The 14,477-nt window shown below is 43.6% G+C and overlaps 1 protein-coding gene across 6 annotated transcripts in view; it reads left to right on the top strand.

Moving 5' to 3' along the window:
* PDE8B (phosphodiesterase 8B) overlaps window positions 1-14,477 on the top strand; it is a 128,024-nt gene that overhangs the window by 30,270 nt on the left and 83,277 nt on the right. The window lies entirely within an intron of this gene.

Genomic DNA, 14,477 nt, shown 5'->3' with positions numbered 1-14,477 from the left:
CATAGGGGAAGGTTTTTTTAAATGTTTACAAGAAAAAATTATCTTTGTCGCCCAAAGCAACCAACAATAGCAAATCTTTCATTTACTGTATTGTTCTTTAAAAATGAAAGTTGTTCTTGGGCCTTAAGTAAAGATAAATTAGAGTTGTTTCCTAGTTACTATCAAGCTTATAGTGTACTCCTTATACCGTATTTATAGAGAAAAAGATGGCTAGCAACTATATCTCTATATCTGAAAAATGAATGCGGTCTACCAATCATACCATCCAGTTATAAGTCATATTCTTAGGTACAAAGATGTGGTACATCACAATGTATTGGAGTTAAAGGGGTGTTCCAGCTTATTGCTATTTATTCTCTAATAGGTAATCATTAATAAATTAGGGAGGATACGACACTCATGAGCCCCAACGACCAGCTCCCCATTTTCACAGCATCAACACAGAGGACATAGCTGTAAGCACAGCTCCATTCTTTGCGTAGTGGCCAGGCTGGGTAACTGCAATTCAGCTCTTATTCAAGTTAATCAGTTGATGATAGTAGGTCATCAACTTTTTTAGGACCGTTTACGACTAACTTTTACAAACCTAGGCCTACTTGTAATGCTAACACTGCGTTCATCGATTCCGTGGTATATAAGGATTAAGCAACTTGGAATCTGTTTCCTGAACATTTTGATGTAGAAAGACTAACAGCAGCTCTCTCCATTTGCTATGCATGCATTTTGGAGTCCGGAAAGATAGTTATAACACGTAGACTTATTCAGCCGACAGCTATCGAAGAGGCTATCCTATTGAACATAGTCTATTCTTGTCTAGAGGTGTCTGATCGTAGAACATTCCCTCTTTCTATACAGTACACATGCACACTTGGCCGTGACAAGATGTGTATGAGGGAAATCAAACAAAGTGACTGTTAATAGAACGAGAATGTGTACAATAGAAGATGTGTGATCATTTTAAGTTTTGTGTGTTTTGGCCTGACAACCAGTGAGATTATTAGTGGTCATACTTTACTATCTGCTTACAAAAATACTACCAAGGCAAAGCCAATTCACAATATTGCACACTAATTTCATGTGATAAAATTACTAATCTCATGGGAAAAATTCCTTTCATGTCTTCTCCAAATGAGTTTTGCATTCTGAATGGTCTTCATATACAGGATAAATCTTTACATCTATAAAAGGCTTACTAAGACCATCAAATTAGCAGGCAGCACGCAATAGCACCCTTATGTTATAGGTTACCCCCACCGATGGATAAAATAGTGCTCATACATAGTATATGCATAAATGAGGTTTGTGGGGTCCTGCAATTGGGAGACATTGTAGGATTAGAATGGACATAACCAGAGCTACTGCGCCCCCACCAGACATCAGCAATGGCTGGAGCAATGTATGGCCCACAATCCACTAATCTCCCAGACATTCCAGAACAGAAGACAACTATGACTGAAGTTTGCTGTTTGGTTAATTATAAACCCTTGTAATATCAATGATTCCGTATCCGCACCTCAAACAATGGGATACAATCAGCAAAAATCCTCCACGCTGTTAGGAACATGCATCTGACGTGTTAAAATGTTTACTAATGATAACACACGTGTGTTCTCGTGCACTTGGCGAATGGGGAACAATGATGTGGTAAGAGGCCGTGCACTGCACCTCTACCAAATAGCATTTCGATTGTGGGTATGGACAGAAAAGTTGTCTAAACTAAAGTTAAAAAAAAAATTGTTCAATATATGTTGAAATGTGCTTCTATAGGAAAGTCTTCTCCATTCTCTTGCCATTGATTTTGAAGGTTGCACCCTAAAAGGGGGTCCCTGGCAGTACAGGGCATTTTTCTCCATGGATACTTTGAATAGCTTCTGTGTATTACACAATATATGTAAGGCACATGTTCCTATATGTTCTCTACAGATCCATATTACTGCTACTGCTTGAGTTCAGAGTCTAGTTCCATAAATGTAAAGTATATGCCTTCCTGTTATGGTTGTCAGCATTTATGGCCGTGCTCGGGTTGGTAACTCAGCCACTTTCACTTTAAGTGTTACCCAAAAATTTGAAAGCAAATTAATAAATCAGGTAAATAGTAAACTTTGTAAGTGAAGTAAAGCAGCTCCTCTGTGCCTTTTTCCTGCTTCTTTCATCTGTAGTGAGCAGTTTATATGAGACCCTTTTGAGACCTGTCAACTTCAGACAGATAAGGAGGCTAATGATTAACTCTATCTTTACCTATACAATATTTCCCTGGAGAATTCAGTTCTTTGAGGAGATTAGACTATCCCGGGATTGTCTGTAAAAAGTTAAGTCATTAGACACTTTATCAGGTTCCTTTATCTCTGAGCTGTCAGTGGATTCAGGACAGAAAGCTGATTATCACAAACTGCTTAAATAAGGAAGAAAGACAGAGGAAAAGGAAGGTCTCAGGAACAGATTTATTTGATAAAGTACATTACAAAGTTTACCGTTCTCATCTATAATAACGGGACACCAAGGGTGACCAGAGACGACCGGCTGGAGTGCTGAGTGTTAGACACAGGTTCATCTCAATTTGATCATCTGTCTTTAGCATATTTGATCAGTTATAAAACACTGAAATACCACTATAAAAATGGCATCACTTACCTTCATAGTATAAGGGAAAAGGGCACTTTTTTGGCATAAATGTGATCACATGTGCCCTATCTACACCTGGAAAACTCTTAGCACATATGAAGAAGTTTCACATGACCCCCAATGCAGCAGGACTCAAAACTTCCCTTGGCCTCCATGCAGTCACTATTGTATGCACGCCCCCTCTGTCATAATCACTCCCATATCTGTTATGTGGAAGGGAGCATACAGACAGTAATGACTACATGGCCTCCTCCGTTCCCCCGAAAGCCAGCAGGACACTGGACGTCACGTGAAGTCCTGAGTCGCGTGGCTCTCGGGGGTGAGCCACAAACTTTAACACAGTAAGTATATGGGAGACCCTATTGTAGTATTATACTTGCCCTGTGGGATGAGTGTACAGGGACATCAGGGCAAAAACTGTGCCTACAAATCACTGCAGCAAAAAGAACCTGAAATTGGGTGGTTTTTGCTGCAGGATTTTTATTCTGGATGTGGATGGTGTCCCTACAGGTTAGTTTTTTGGCATCTTAGAGGTTGCTAACCTTTGGCAATTTAGTTTTGTGAGTTCCCAGCCTAAAAGTAAAATTATAATTAGTTGGTAAATAGATAATAATAATGCAGTAGACATTTTGTAATATCTTCCTGAATGGTTAAATACTATATTTCCGTATAACCATCAGGACTTGTATGCCATGAGATCCGCAGAAGCTGTTGATAAGCTGCAAAGCGCCAGACTATTGGGTAAATTCCTGTTAATCTTGCATGAGACTATTACGGTAGCACGCTGGATCATCGGGATTTCCAGATCCGTACATTGTCAGGTTACAAGACTTTTACTGTAATAGTAAACATTTCAGTTCATTTGCGATAATGGCTCACGAGGCCCGGGTGTAGGGAGAGTATTTTCAGGTAATTAGCATCTATCAGCCACACTTTGTAGTGAAATAATTGTAGCCTTAGAGAGCAGTGCGGTCCCTGAGGTTACGTGTGATACGCCGAGATCACATTTCATGTTTGTGTTGCCAGACGCTCTGTGTGTAATGAGGGATATAAGATGCATTAGGAATAATTCTTGAGTAGTGTCCTGACGTAATTAGCTCCTCAATAACTGAATGAATGGGGCCCGGATAATCACAGTCAAAGGTAAGTACAGTGGGTATTACTACATGGGCCTGGGTCAGTGATGCCAAGCCTTTTAGAGACTGAGTGCCCAATTTGCAACCCACCACTCATTTATTTAGTCCAAAGTGTCAAAGAAAGATAAGCAGCCCTACCACGGCTTTCAGGGCTATTGGCATCATACAGTTGAAAGAAGGTTAATTCTGATTATCATTTATAGTTTCTTTCCTGGAACAGGAGCTCCGGTGATAATCTGACCCTGTCCAGTCCCGGGTGGCCCACTGCCAGCAAACTCTGTGCTGGGTACATTGCCCACAGAGAGGGGTGCCACCTCTGGGACCGTAATATCACTTTGTGGTCAGGAGCGTAACTACAGTGGTAGCAGCCATAGCTACTGCTATGGGGCCCACAGTGTCAAGGGGCCCCGTCATCTGACCTGACAGACTAAAGAATGAAGGATGTACCCCATTATATACATATTATATTGCAGATTGTCCAGCATAATATGAATAAACATATGATGTGTATATGCTGTAAGTGTATATGTGTATGTATATACTGTATGGGGGGGATTTATCATTGGTTTTGCTGGCCTTTTTTGGGGGTAAAAAAGTCACATAGAGGGTTTTTGTGGCTTTTCATTGCTTGCATGTGACTATTCCAGCCACTTTACTATACTGGCGTAAACATAGCACTAGTGCAACACCAGATTCATGACTTGTGCCTTTTTTTAAAAAGACACGAAAAAGTCGCAAAGTCACTCCAGCCCCCTGCTCGTGTATGTTCTGCGACTTTTGGTGCATTTTTGCTCACGGGGAGGGGGAGGAGGGAGCAGGCAGTGGAGTTGTAAGGGCAGGGAGCAGAGAATGATGATGACTCCACGCAGTTTGTTGCCAGGCAGACAAGTATACTTTTATATACTTTTAACTCCTTCCCGACAATGGACTTTTTCTAATTTTTTTAGATTAGGGCACTGAAATGTAGTCACAGATGCCTATAGATACTGTGCCCACTGGCTGAAACACTGTGCAATCCAGCAGTCTTATCTATAGGCATCTGTGACTACATTTCAGTGCCCTAATCTTTAAGAATTACCCTTTCACTGTACCAGCTCCCCTGAAGAGCCAAACAATGTGAAACATGTCGGCACATGTACCATAAGAAGCCCCTTGGACTACCAACGGTACAGTAATGATACAACATGGAATCTTATATATGACATACTAATTCGTCGCATGTCGGTATTAGGTTAAAAGTGAGTGAAACCAATAATGTCAATTATAAAAGCATATTGGGAATAAGTATTAAACGGGCTATGGGAACTTGTGGCAACCAATCAGAGCTCAGCTGTAATTTCCCACAGCTGTTTGTATAATGAAAGCTGAGCTATGATTGGTTTCCATGGGCAAATAGAACTGTTTACCTCAGACATTTCTGATAAATCTCCCCCTATATATATATTGTTAATGGTGGGGTCATGGCCAAGGCTTATGGATTATGTGGATTGTGTGGGACCTGTCTGGTCCTGACCTACAAAAACTACAAAATAAATTAAAATATTAGGTACACTCACTGGTCTGCTGGAGTCAATGGGAGAGGTTCATTATACTCTGACGATTCATTCAACTTGAACAGTCACAGGCTATAGTGAGTGTACATGCACGGGCCAGGAACACCCTGCGCAGGCGCGCTTCGCTGCCAGCCATGCCCACTTAACGTGGAGGTGACACAATAGGGAAAATAATCGCAATGGTGGTTCTCAAGGACTCACGATTATTTCAGGGCTTGTAGCCCTTATAAATGTCCCCATATGTCTCAATATAGAAAAGGGGGGCTTGCACACCATTATGTATATAGGCCACTTTTGGCAGATCTGTGGTTCTGGTGGGAAGGTTGGACTCGGGATAATTGGGCCCCATACTATAATCCCCCACAGTGCACTCTCACCATTACCTGTGCTCCTTCCCCTAGTGCATAGAGAAGCTCCTATGCATAAAGGTAAAAACTAGTACTTTCTCTAAAATCACAAATCACCGGGAAACAAAATTGCTTTTTGCCTGGAAATCTTATAAATTTTCATACAAAGTGGGGATTTTAATTTTAATGACTGACTGGCAAATGCAAGTATGATTTAATATGTCGCCTTGCGTAAACTATGCACTTGTTATTTGGGACCACCACTGATGTGGGGCCTCGGCTTTCCGTAATGATCCTTCATCCCCCACAGAGCTCTCCGACACTCTGCTGGATAGGGAAAGCTATTGATTTCTGCGTTGTGTTGTGCACACAAGATAAAGGGCAATTCAAATCAATGGATTTTCCAATCTGTGGCTGCAGCAGAGATTCAGCGTTACATAGGTTACCTACAAGATAACGCATCAGAATTATAGCACTATTGGAGCAGTACCATAGCTACCAATATCTAATGCCCGGCACCATTAGGCATTCTTCATCAGCTGGGGCACATTTCACTCAATGCCTGACTTTCATACTTATCGTTTCTTTTTAACAAGATGTTCTGCAGCAGCTGCTTTGCTGTCACATATAACCCAGCTCTTTCAATGTCTCCTGTTACAAAGTCTGATTATTTGCAGTCACTTAGATATAGATATCTATATACACATGGCTGTTGGACGTCGCTGCAGACACTATATGGCCCATATGTTATTAATTACATCATTGTCTTTCCAACTCTTTGATACTTTGTGGCTTAGGAAGTAGACTCCAGAGAGTGCAGATAATAGAATGAAGATGATTGCTGTATGCTAAGTCTGGAAACACATTGCTTTAGATTAGGTTACTCTGTGAACATACATTCAGGATACCGAACCAATACAGGTGTGGCAGTTGAGGGGTTAATATAGGTCTAAGGGATTTTCCACTATAGACAATTGCAAATTCCAAGGAACTCGCCAGGGAAATATTCTGTAATGAAGCGCTGGACAAAAGTGCTTAGCAATGGTCCTTCCTCATTGAAGTGAGAATTTCTTGACGTCAATCCAGACCTTATGTATGACGCCGCCCGGTGGCATGAGGTGTACAAATATCTGTACCATGTAGTATAACTTGATAAAAAAATTCAACCCCCAAACAGTGAACCAATTTTAGAAACGATACCCCCAAAGGGCTTTATCAAAGTGTAAGATTGGCATTTGGACCTAAATATTCTGTCTATAGTTGCACAATGGCTGGTGCACACACCAATTTATTGCCCAATATCTGGTGACCACCTCATGTCAATGTGTAAAGTCAGCTTGTCATCTCATCACCCTCCAAAGTACCTCTTAATGGGTACAGATAGAATTTGATGTAAGGTATGCTTTCCAAAAAGTAAGGCACAGTTTATGGTGCAAAGTGAAATTTTTTATTTCTTTCCAGGAATATGCCGTTTTGTTGCGCCAAACAACACACACTTGACAAACTGTTATGTGGGTGATCCCTAATCAACAATGTGGAGTTTACATCTCTCTTGATACAAGCAGGGCATAACCTATTGGGTGTCTGGAAAGTCAAAATACTTCTTGATAAGTTCCTTTAAAGGCGTTTTCCCAAGCCAGCTCCATTGAGTTGAATGGAGAAGAACGGACCTGCGCGGCCGTCTGCTCCACTATCGAGGAGTGACGAGGGGTCCGACGAAGGTACCCTCCTCCTTATACCTCTTATACCAGCTTCTGTCCACACAATGGTAATTATTTCTATAACTTTTGTAAAATATTATTCTGGTGCTCCAAACATGACCATTATTCCACACAGTCTTCATTATTGGTCATGTTGGGCTGAGTCTTCTCTCTCTATAGTCAAAAGAAGGACCCATCGTAGAACGAATGTCGCTATTTTTGTCTCTGGCTGATCAAAAAAAACTGAGAAGTTTTGATGTAAAATTCTCTTTAAACTAGAATCATAGTTATAGCCTCATGAGGAGCGTTTCTTTTTTTATTTCCGTTGAATGTTTTCAGACTTTATAAATACTTATCCAATCATGAGTTACATTTAGGGCGAAAAGTTTCCAACATTTCTTTTATTTTTAATCTCCGGCAGAAGATGTTCTTAACTGTGAAATCCCTTGATGTTACCCAATTATTGTTTTTCTGAGGAAATAAAGTATTTTATTCGGTGTAACTGATACTCTTAGAATAAGTCGGGACGTGCAGTGAGACAAGTCTATCCCCATGAGGTGCTGATGGGACGGGCGGGAGGAAGAACATGTGTCTTTTGTTACTTTTATGGACCCATTCTCATGAAGTTTTCCAATTTATTTTTTGTCTTAATTTAAGAACCTTTCCCATGACATATGCAAGATTTTACAGCTGACAAACACCCCAATATCCCAATATACTGCTGGATTGTGGATTGTGCATGGTATGGAGGAGGCTTTGATGCTTGTGTACGTGTCATACACGTAAAATATTCATGGGCATATAGGGAGTCATTTACTAAGGGCCCGAATATTTCCCATTCGCAACGATTCTCCCTGAATTGCCCCAGGATTTTGGCGCACGCGATCATATTTTGGCGCATCGTTAATAAATCCCGGCCGGACCCGAATCCAGTGCAGAGAACGCGCTGCTGGATCGCGAATGGACCGGGTAAGTAAATCTGCCCCATAGTGTATTAAATTGATTATAGCCCATAGCCCTGATGAGGTTGGTTGTACTTTTAAAACATGTTGGGGGGCTTAGTGTGTTCATCTCTTAACCTAGCTTCAATTCTCCACAATAGTGAGAAGTCTAGCTAGAGAGTTGGTGTTTATTCGAGGTAGTTAGTCAGTATTATGGAGTTATAGGGACATATTTATCATACGCCGGTGCTCATGATTGCCTTGCCGTCGCATTTTCGCAGCGGGATACATCAAGAGGCTTCCACAGCAGCAGTGAGTGTGCCGGCGCGCGGACAATAACACCCCACGCCAGCGCACTCCTGGCTGGCCGCACCCTCTGCTCGGCCGGCCGCGCCCTTCCTCACACAAAATGGAAAGGGCAAAATAATCACAAGTGCTAGCAATAAGCTGACGTGCGCAGAGGCCCTGATAAATATGCCCCATAATGTCTACTTCAGCTCTCCGGGCACTTACCATGGCAGTGCACTCTAATGTAGACTTGATGTTACAAGAGGATGGCTTTATAGCTAATTCAGCCACCATTAGAGACCCGTGGACTGTGAGACAATTATTTGCCATAGTCCCCAGTACACTGCCTGGGGTTTTCCTTGACATCATATGTTGTTTCCATCTTTTCTGGGAGTTATATATGCCAGAGTTGTATGTTGGCACCCTAGCACTGGGGCTCTTGATGCTGACTACTATTGAGACACTGAAATATAATTATTGGGTTATACCAACTGTGGTAGTATAAGGAATATAGAAGCAAATTCCACACTTATTACAGTTGTCTCTGCATAATACTCTATATACAGGTTCTGTACATACCTTGTATGTCATATCTGTACTACACAGACGGTATGTAGGCAATCCTGGGTCACTACCCTACACTATACTAATATGTGGCCACTAGTAGAGGATTCTAGTAATTCTAGTAATAGATCATAGATCCACTGAGCACTTTGATGAATATATCATCTTTTTATATCTATGGATTAATAGTTATGTTTTAAATGTGTAAGGAAATGGGTAAAAAATGACTTTTTTTTTACAGTATCTTGTTGTTGATTAAATTGAATAAAGACGCCGTTCCATCAAGTTCATCCTATAATGCTTCAACAGTCATCAAGGGAGAGGCAGAACCCCCCCATAATGTTTCAGTCAGGACTAGTGGACCATATAAGGTGACTCTTCCCCTCTCCATACAGATGCACAGCGTACGGACATGTCCTATCTTTTTCCCCTGTACGGATCGGTACGGTGCCGCACACTACGTGCCGCCAATGCCGTCTATGGGAGACATGTATGGCCGCAAGCTTGCAGCCAGAGGTCGCACTAACATTTTTCCAAAAGGGTAAAAATACTCCTCTCACCATTTTTGAGGAGTATTTTTACCCGAGGAGGAGTATGAAAATTTTGGTAATACACCGCACACATAGCACACTGCACAGCACGCACACACACTGCACAGCACGCACACACACACTGCACAGCACGCACACACACACTGCACAGCACGCACACACACACTGCACAGCACGCACACACACACTGCACAGCACGCACACACACACTGCACAGCACGCACACACACACACTGCACAACACACACACACACACTGCACAGCACGCACACACACACTGCACAGCACGCACACACACACTGCACAGCACGCACACACACACACTGCACAGCACGCACACACACACACTGCACAACACACACACACACACTGCACAACACGCACACACACACACTGCACAACACACACACCCACACACACACTGCACAGCACGCACACATTCACCCACCCACCCACTGCACAGCACACACTGCACAGCACCCACCCACTGCACAGCACCCACCCACCCACTGCACAGCACACACACACACACTGCACAGCACACACACACACACACACACACTGCACAGCACGCACACACACACAGCACGCACACACACACAGCACACACACACTGCACAGCACGCACACACACACAGCACGCACACACACACTGCACAGCACGCACACACACACACTGCACAGCACGCACACACACACACTGCACAGCACGCACACACACACACTGCACAGCACGCACACACACACACTGCACAGCACGCACACACACACACTGCACAGCACGCACACTGCACAGCACGCACACACACACACACACACTGCACAGCACACACACACACACACTGCACAGCACACACACATTCACCCACCCACCCACACACTGCACAGCACGCACACACTGCACAGCACGCACGCACACACACACACACTGCACGCACACACACACACACACTGCATGCACGCACACACACACACACACTGCATGCACGCACACACACACACACACACTGCACGCACACACACACCCACCCACACACTGCACAGCACGCACCCACACACTGCACAGCACCCACCCACACACTGCACAGCACACACACACACTGCACAGCACACACACACACACACACACTGCACAGCACACACACACACACACACACTGCACAGCACACACACACACACACTGCACAGCACACACACACACACACACTGCACAGCACACACACACACACTGCACAGCACACACACACACACACACACACACTGCACGCTGCACAGCACGCACGCACACACACACACTGCACAGCACGCACACTCACAACACTGCACACTCACCGCTCACAACACAGCACACACTACAACACAGCACAGCACACACTACAACACAGCACACACTACAACACACACACACACTGCACAGCACCCACACACTGCACAGCACGCGCACACACACACACACACATTCACCCACCCACACACTGCACAGCACACACACACACACTGCACAGCACGCACACACACACACACACTGCACAGCACGCACACACACAGCACAGCACACATTCACCCACCCACCCACCCACACACTGCACAGCACGCACACACACACACAGCACACACACACAGCACACACACACACTGCACAGCACACACACACACACTGCACAGCACACACTGCACAGCACACACACACACACACACTGCACAGCACCCACCCACACACTGCACAGCACGCACACACACACACACACTGCACAGCACCCACCCACCCACACTGCACAGCACACACACTGCACAGCACCCACCCACACACTGCACAGCACGCACACTCACAACACTGCACACTCACCGCTCACAACACTGCACACTCACAACACTGCACACTCACCGCTCACAACACAGCACACACTACAACACAGCACAGCACACACTACAACACAGCACAGGACACACTACAACACAGCACAGGACACACTACAACACAGCACAGGACACACTACAACACAGCACAGGACACACTACAACACAGCACAGCACACACTACAACACTGCACAGCACACACTACAACACTGCACAGCACACACTACAACACTGCACAGCACACACTACAACACTGCACAGCACACACTACAACACTGCACAGCACACACTACAACACTGCACAGCACACACTACAACACTGCACAGCACACACTACAACACTGCACAGCACACACTACAACACTGCACACACTCACCCAGCACTGCTCTAGGTCTCCTCGATCACAAACGCAGGCAGCTGCGGGCAGGTAGAGCGGGACGGGGAGCATCATCTTCGCAGCCCACAAGTCTCCCCCGGGGCCGGTGCACTCACTTCGGGTCTCTCCGGCGCGCCCCTGAAACTGTGTCACGTGTCGCGCTGAGCGGCCCGGCGCGCGCTGCGATCACGCTACTGACTTGTACCTCCTTTGCAGCGCGCGCCGGGCCTCTCAGCCTGCGCGCTACAGGGAATAATTGCCATGCGTAACTTTACGCATGGCAATTATTTTGGGGGGTAATGGCGCCTCATCACGCGTCTATGACGCGTGGTGAGGCGTTAATGCGACCTCTGCTTGCAGCCATACATGCGTCTCCCATACGTTCGTGTGAATGTAGCCATATTCTGTATTGTTAGCTTTGTGGAAGAAGCCCCTTGAAAATGTCCTACCAAACAATTTTTAACTTTCATAGATGTGAGTACACGTTACTAAATATATGGCATTTATAGGCAGTCCCTGGGTTACATACAAGATGGGTTCTGTAGGTTTGTTCTTAAGTTGAGTTTGTATGTAAGTCGGAACTGTATACTTTATTATTGTAACCCCAGTCAAAAAATTTTTGGTCTCTGACAAATGGATTTTAAAAATGTTGGGTTGTCATAAGAACCAGGGTTAACAATAAAGCTTCATTACAGACACCTGTGATAGCTGATTATTGTAGCATAGGAGTAAAGTACAGCACATTACTAAAATCCAGAGGTCTGTTTGTAACTAGGGGTCGAATGTAAGTCAAGTGTTCTTAAGTGGGGGACCGCCTGTTTAAGACATTTATTATTTTTTATGGCTATGCAATTTATCCTGCAACAGGTACCACGGGCTGATTTGGCAGAGTCGGATTTAAGCAGCAGCAGCTCCCAAGTCCCCATTGAAATCTGCCACCGATGAGGCACATATATATATAAATATCTGCTCCGGCCCCAGGACACTTAATGGCATATTTGTGTGACCATGAAAAGATGCTTATCACTTGCTTCATCTGCTTGTGGCAACAAAGATTTTTCTCTGCTATAGAAGGACCTGACAGACTCCATCTAATGACTTTTTTAGTTCAATCATGTATAGCTAAATAGCATCTGTACTAATTTCATGTAATCAAGTTGGTGTGATGGTAGTTTCGAAGCGATATAGTTGACATCGAGACCCATGTATGACCTTTATGCTTTGTTGAATGCTCTTGCAGGAAAGCAGTAAGTGAATTAGATGTGGTGGTGAGGGCAATGAATAACTGAATCACGTAACATTTTATGCCAAATTTGTGGGGACTATTTTATAGACACCATGGGGGAGATTTATGACTGCTTCTACGGCAGATTTCAGGCGTAGGAGCAGTGAAAGAATAGTAAATTATTGGGCAGTGTAATTTTATAAAACCTGCGACCATATGCTCAATGATTTTTACGCAAATCTATGCCAGGGCAGACCCGGTGGCCGCGCCGCCTGCCTGATACATCTAGAGACCTAAGCCTTTTGATGTATCTGGTGGGTCGCAGGGGGCATGGCCGGCATATGATAAATCTCCCCATTTCCAAATGATCCATCCCAAAGCCTAAAAATCCCACTGAGACCATATTCTTCAACCTCCTAACTTTATTTATGACAGAAACCATTAGAATAAGGAATCATTGGTGGCATCTACCATACGTTCCTGTTCAAACAATGAATCACTTTACCAATCCCTGTTGGCAGGTATTCTGTATGGCTATTTCGGATATATGCCTATAGTCACTATTACATTTTGACTATTGGTCGATAGTATATGTAAATTTGCTGTCTGTGAGGGCACAACCACACAAGGACATCCCTGCTCCATGCATTTTGTTGGGTGGGGTTTCTTAAGAACACCATAGTAAACATATCTTTAGGCCACCTTCTATCAACTAGCCCATAAATTGGGTTGTTTTCAGCTGATATTCTGGGATGTTTTTTTAGAGCAAATCCTCCCAGGGAAGAAGACCTGGTTACCAGGTGATCATTGTTGAGCCCCAGTGTAAAATTATAGTATTATACATGATAAAAATCCTAAATATACAAGGCAATAAAAGCCTTTGGCACTTGAATATGTAATGATAAATAATCACTATTAGAATCCCTATTGATAATAATAATAACATGATAACAATTTGATATAAAACTAACAAATAAAATCTAGATACATAGTAAAATCGACCAGTCATGAAGGACGTTCCTCCCTCTATTAGTCCATAATAAGATCAGAGAGCAGAGCTAATTAACTGGATCTAAACACACAGCGAACAATGAAAACAGAACAGTAAAATGGAAAAATCAATACATGTGTAATTGTCATGGTCTGTAACAGAACCATAGTAATTATATTAGTACATAGTAATATTTAAATGGACTCTTCCACAGCTGTCAAACCTTCCATGCATCTAAATTTTTTGATATTTTTTAAATTCTCTTTTTACCTGGGAACATTAAAAATGCAATCTGCCACACAATTTTAGGAGACTAAACCACCC

The sequence above is a fragment of the Engystomops pustulosus genome, chromosome 1 (assembly GCF_040894005.1).
Source record: "Engystomops pustulosus chromosome 1, aEngPut4.maternal, whole genome shotgun sequence".
Classification (NCBI taxonomy): domain Eukaryota; kingdom Metazoa; phylum Chordata; class Amphibia; order Anura; family Leptodactylidae; genus Engystomops; species Engystomops pustulosus.
Note: the sequence above shows the minus strand (reverse complement) of the source record. Positions and strands in the feature narration are given on the sequence as shown.